Here is a 6,460-nt window from a genome sequence, read left to right as displayed (position 1 = left end):
CCTTGTAACATAATTTGATACATATTGCTTTTTAAAATATTTTACACTATAACCTATTTATTTAAAAGCCAGATTAGATTATGTAGTAAAATGGTAAAATATTTATTGTGCCCCTTACTTTTTAATATTTCTTTTTTAGAGTTTTTCTATAATGAATATAATTTGTTACACCATCAAGTTAAATGATCTATATTTGTAATTCTGATTTGATGATTAAAAAATCAACTAAATAACTAATTGTTCGAACCAAGCAAAATGCACTTATAAGACACTATCCGTATATGAGTTAAATTCATATTCCAATTACTTGAAATGTCGACGCACATGAAAAGTAATGAATGGGTTTTGGTTAGAGCATTGAGCTGTTAGGCACCATTTTTTTGCTCGGAGTGCCCTTCTTTTGGGGTGGTCTTTAAATTTTTTCATATTTGTGCCTTTAAATTATCCTCATATTCTTGGTCTTTAAATTTTGCCCTTCGCATTGCAACTTTGAGCTTTGCACGAAATCGTGAGGTTCCGAGTTCGAACCCCCGCTCGAAGATAAATTAAAAAAAAAATCGCAAGACAAGGTTTGGTTCACGTGTGTATGGGACCGGCATACTTTTGTTAAGGAATTACAAATTTTATGGGACGGCATACTCATGCCTTATGGGCAAGACTTGGCATAAGTATGCGGGTCGGTGATAACTTTGATAATTCCTTCACAAAGTTATGCGGTGGGGGCATACTTTTAATGGGCAAACTTTTATGCGGATGACATAACTTTGTGAAGGAATTATCAAAGTTATGCCGGACTTAAGATACTTATCGAAGTCCGCCCATAAGGCATAAGTATCGGGTCCGCGTATAACTTTGGTAATTCCTTCACAAAGTTACGCGGTGGGGGCATACTTTTAATGGGCAAACTTTTATCTTGGGATCCGCATAAACTTGTGAAGGAATTATCAAAGTTATGCGGACCCGGCATACTTATGCCAATCGCCCATAAGGCATAAGTATGCCGGGTCCGGCATAACTTTGATAATTCCTTCACAAGTGTATACCGTTGGGGGCATAGCGAAATTTAAACTCTGTCTTGCGAATTTTTTTTAAAATTTTGACTACACGTGAGTTCGAACCTGGAACCTATGGGTTTTAATGCCAAAGACGAAAATTTAAAGATAAATATGATGAAAATTTAAAAAAAAAAAAAAAGAAGCAATTCTGCGAATTGCCCGTTAGGCACATCAGGGAACAAACGGCCCATACTATTGTATCTTCCTTTGTGGTTACATTACATGTTAGATTTATTGGTCTTCAAATTAAAAGTGATAAAGATAAAGTAAACCAACGTGTTGTGCAATTATGAATTCCAATAATAAGAGAAAAAGGCAAAAAAAGGCATTACTACAACTCTTGTTGTTGAAATTAAACTAGGCATCAGAGGACCCCATGGATAACCAAGCATGTCCTGTTCACCTCTGCCTTTCACTCATCAACAAATTATTTTTTGGATGAAGATATCAACAAATTATTATTAAATAGAGAAAATAAACTTCAATACTGAACTAGAGCTCTACAGAGAATGAACTCCCAAGCAGTTGGAGTCATCCCAAGTTGATTCTCATAGATCTGATGAAAACAATCATTTACTTATAAAATCACTTCAGTTTTCGGGGATTAGTGAGGAAAATAATCAAGTTTTTTTGCAGACTTGGTACCATAACTGGGTTCCTGAAGAACTTCGTGCATTAGGTCCTCTAACCAGTTGAAAAATCCAAACGTGTTCACAATTTACTAAATAATCAGGGTCATGCACGACAAGTTACCTCCTCGCTTTAGAGTAAGGTGCACAGAACTATGTAAAGCTGGAAACAACCGTCAAAATTGTACACATTGGGAAAGCTTGGTAGGTTATGTTTGTATAGAATGTTGGATTTTCGACAATGTTTCTTTCTGGAGAATAATGTTGTCTGAGAGGCAGGAATCCAAATCTTTATTCACCAACTTTGACATCCCTTTGTTTCTTAGTTATACATAAATCCTGGATTAATAAGAACTTATCTCCCAATCCTAATTAACAATGCATACATAGAATCTCTCAAATACTTTTAAAAAGAAAAAATGCACTTGGATATCAAAATTTTCAAAATTTTGATTTGACAGTAAAATTCCAATTTTCACATTTTTCCCTTATAGCTTCCCTGTTGATATACGAGTGTATGGTGCTTTCAGTTCACAACAAAGCACACCAAAAAGCGACATTTCCAATTTGGAGGAGAAAGATAAGTACAATATTGGAACTCCTTTGTGGTCCGAGGACAAACAAAATAAATATCTTCAGAGACGGAAAAACCAACAAGCAAATGTCATTGCATCATCAGTAATGACGTAGCAGCTACCTGTATTTTCATCTTTTCAGGACTTCGGCATCCTGAAATGATGGAGAAGCTGGAAATAATGCCATAACAGGTTTTACAGCATCTCATCAGCTGGACCTTACAGATAATATAAAACTGACAAAAGCGGATTATTCGCGGGGTTCTTGCGTCAACTATGCATAAGATCCACATCCAAGCACCTACGCGTAGACTTCAGAATCAATCTGCTCAATATTTGGGAATATTTGTCTCAAAGTACTTGTGTAGTTCGGAGATTGTGCCTGCAACCATAATACAACACATTAGCATGGTTATCAGAGCACTAAGTCCTTTACCTTTCTGATGTAAAAGATGACCTGTAATTGATTTTAAAAAAATTGAGAAATCTCCTGCAAATATGAAATGTAAGTTCAATCTATATCGAATAGGGGAGGATTTACCTTGTCCCGAGGGGTGTCACGTGACACTGCTTCGTCGAATTTTTTTACTATATATACATATATAAATAATAAATAAAATGAAAATAGAAGGTAAAACTATTAAAAGGACACTGCTTGTAAAAAGTTGCTCGGTGGCCAAGCGGTTAGGCGATGCACTCTTGCGCGAGAGGTCGCGGGTTCGAAATCGCGAAGCCTCAATGTTTTTTAATATTTTCATTTATTAAAATTCTAAAAGAACTGAACCTAGTGGTTATTATTCGGTAAAAAAGAACTTTTGTACTCATAGCCTTAACCTGCCAGTTTTAATATCCTAAAAAAGCTGGCACTTTCATTTAAACTCCTAAATAAACTAGCAGTTCCATTTAAAACCCTAAAGAAAATAAATGTTACTATTTAAAACTTAAAACCCTAAGTTCTTTTTTCTATTAGAATATAACTAATAAATAACATTGCTCGGCTGCCCAAATTTCAAAGATATTTGTAAGTTTCTTCTTGTTTCTGTTCATTGGCATCTCGATTTCGCATCAGGTTAGTACTTTCTTCACTATAAATTTTTATTAAGTGCTTGAAGTTTTATTTTTATTGTTCATGAGCTTTTGAATGGTTGTTTGGTGCCTTATATAGAAAAATAAGTATTTAGTAATGTTTCTAATGAGCCTATTATGAACACGAGTACACATTGCAAAGGATGAAATCTCGTCGAGGAGAATTGTGATAATGTACTTGCAATGAGTTTTATTAATATGATTTAAGTTGTCTTTATAAACATCATTATAGTGATTTATTTAGTTGTTCACTCTTTTACATGGTGACACTGCTTATGGAAAATCCTGCGTACGCCACTGATATCGAAGTGCCAAAAAAAGACATTTCACTCTCTGTCAACCCATCTTTCTAGGATGCTTTTACAAGATAAGTCCCAGTAGCCCATCTTGTAGAGTCCAGGATTGCTTTAAAAATTCGTAGTCACGGGGCAAGGTCTCACATTCGCCTGAATTTGGCCATCTACCACAATGCAAAAGTCTTCGGAGCCTAAGTCCTACTATCATGCTGCTGAAATTTCCAAATGAATCGCGGCTTGGCACACAATTCAAATATGAAGCCAACCTCATAGACAATGAATCCACCCTTTCTCCCGTAGTTCACCCTGCAATTAAAGACAGATCCCTTCCAGCCATCAAAGTTCAGTCTCACCTTGTTTGACTCTGCCCTTGCGAAATGTTTCTTTCTGAATGTTGTGCCTCAAAACTCATCAAGCAGGCATCCCAGTGCTGCACATTTATCTTAAGGCCTACTACGCCTTCTCCTGATTTTCATGGGCTTTCAATTATTTTCCTCGCGAGCTTCCAGAGTTGTGTGAGGAACTCTTAGTGTAATCCATATCAGTTGATTAGTTTTGTTCTTGAAATGTTAAATAACATTAACCATTAATTACTTCAGACGTTTTGCTGAAATTTAAACTTTTGAATACAGTAGCTACTCCTGCTTCCATTATTTTGGCTGCCGTGCTCAGGATCCATATCTTTGGACTTTTTCCACGGCATAGGCTTGCACCCAATGTTCAGATTTTCTCTAATCTTCCATACCCTCCTTAACATGTAGAGCTTTCATCAGCTTGGAGTTTGACATGCCCTTACAAATTCTTAGGTTTCAATACCCACAACTTCTTCGGTTTAACTAGTCTATATGCCAAATCTCCAAAAAAAAAATTTAGGCTTGTTCCTCTTTTAAGTACTGAGCTCTATAACTCGATGTCAAAATGCAAAGCTTTGTATGTTAATTGATAAAGGAAAGTCATCTCACTTCTCAGCATCTTGGGGTTTCAAGGGAGAACCATATGTCCTCTGTGCTTTGGGGTGATTAAAATAGTTATATCATTCAACCAGGATGTCTCTAATTCACAGAGCAATCACTACGATTGGTGTGTTCATGAATTGATATTAATTACTTCAATACTCTCTCATCTTTCAGTATCCTGTTTATGCGATAAATCTAGAAGTTGACATCACTTTCAGGGAGGTGGAGCCAAATAGATAAGTTATAAGTCTATCACTCAGCTGCATGACATTGTATAAAGCAGAAGGCAAAGATCTGCAGGACATTAACCAACCGAGGATACAGCACAATTCAATGATGAATTTTGATAAAGCAAGTTTAAGATTTAATGGATTGGTTTCCGTAGCGATGTACGCACAGGGGCTAGTTTTTAAAGATTAAGATGTCTGAATCTAAGAACACATCTAAAAACTAAGATGTTGTATTTATACAACGATTAAGACTGTTTGTTTTCTCAAGTTTATAATTTTATCTCTTAATAAAAAATTACTCCATCTGTTATAATTTATCTGTAATAAAAATTACTCCATCTTTAGGCATACACCATTGGATTCCAGAACATTAAAAAAGAGATGCCAAATCTGTCAGGAGAAGTTGCAATGGAGAAATAAATGGTTAACATCTTCTGCTCAATCATCATGCTACATGAAGGTCTCCATTCCTCAGTTATAGAATATTATCTCTGATAAAAGGCAATGATCTCTCTTTTAATTTTACCATGCTCTTCAATTATCTCTCCTTCCACCATCAACTTGTCAATGTTATTGTTTCTCTTATGTGCATTGACTATTCTTCGGAAGAACTTAGTACTCATGTCTTCTTGTTTTCCCACAATAGCCTGGATCTTTACCTTCAACCGATTTCTTCCTTTTTAGCATATTCTTCGAAATCCATGAACATGTTTTATTTTCTGGTGATCTCTTCTTCATTCAAACAGCTTTGTTGTTGTACATCATCCACTGCAATGATTTGATTTAGGATAGCATTTTTCTTCCCCTCTATTATTTAGCCTCTATTAAAAACCATAATCTTACTTGATTTACGTAAAATAAGATGTAGGCAATACGGTAAAATAAAGCAAATAACGGTCACTCTCTCACACAACGGTCACTGTACGATCCGATCACTGTTCCGACCACTGTTCCGGCAGTTAACGTCGGCGACGATCAGGTAACGCCGGCCACTTTTCCGGCCACTACAACACCAGGTAACGCCGGTCACTTTTGCGGCCAGATCTACTTTTCTTCTCTCTTCTCTCTTCTTCTTCTCTTCTTCTATACCCTCTTCTTTTTCCCCTTTTTATACGCATTGGCGCCGCTGATCTGACGCCGGCGAGTTTTTCCGGCGTCATTTTTCAGGCCAGTTCGCTCTCCTCCTTCTCCCTCCATTTTCTTTTTCTTTTTCCTTTTCCCCCTCCTCTCTTCTCTTCTCCCCTTTCAGGTCTTTGTGAACATTACTGCGGCGGTGAACGGTACCACGGCGGCGAACGGTAACTCCGGCGGTGAACAGTGTTTTTCGACGGCGAACAGGTTTTGTTCAAGCGGAGTTGGTACCTCAGTACCGCTCGTATCCATTCTTTGTCCATACACCGTAGTTATATTTTGCGGTCGTAGCCACTTTTAATAATTTATTAGTTCATACTAGCTTTTGTGGCTTTGGTTATTGATGGTAGACTAGGGTGTGTTCTCGTCGGGGAGGGTTGGGAGTGGTAAGTGGGTTAGAGGAGCGTCTAGGCCGAGAGTAGGCTCTTGGAACATTGGGACGTTAACGGGGGGAAATCCGTATGCTAGTTAAGATTCTTAAGAAGAGGAAGATTAATATAGC

At 37.0% G+C, this 6,460-nt stretch overlaps 1 long non-coding RNA gene across 1 annotated transcript; it reads right to left on the bottom strand.

Moving 5' to 3' along the window:
- Window positions 1–2,119: 2,119 nt before the first annotated feature.
- LOC132068826 (uncharacterized) lies at window positions 2,120–5,609 on the bottom strand. Its single transcript, XR_009417533.1, has 2 exons — window positions 3,644–5,609; window positions 2,120–2,775 (listed from the first exon to the last, which is right to left on the bottom strand). It is a non-coding gene; the product is annotated as an uncharacterized LOC132068826 (long non-coding RNA).
- Window positions 5,610–6,460: the final 851 nt, after the last annotated feature.

Source organism: Lycium ferocissimum, chromosome 8 (assembly GCF_029784015.1).
Source record: "Lycium ferocissimum isolate CSIRO_LF1 chromosome 8, AGI_CSIRO_Lferr_CH_V1, whole genome shotgun sequence".
Taxonomy (NCBI): domain Eukaryota; kingdom Viridiplantae; phylum Streptophyta; class Magnoliopsida; order Solanales; family Solanaceae; genus Lycium; species Lycium ferocissimum.
The sequence above is the reverse complement of the archived record's forward strand: the minus strand, read 5'-3'. Positions and strand labels throughout refer to the sequence as shown.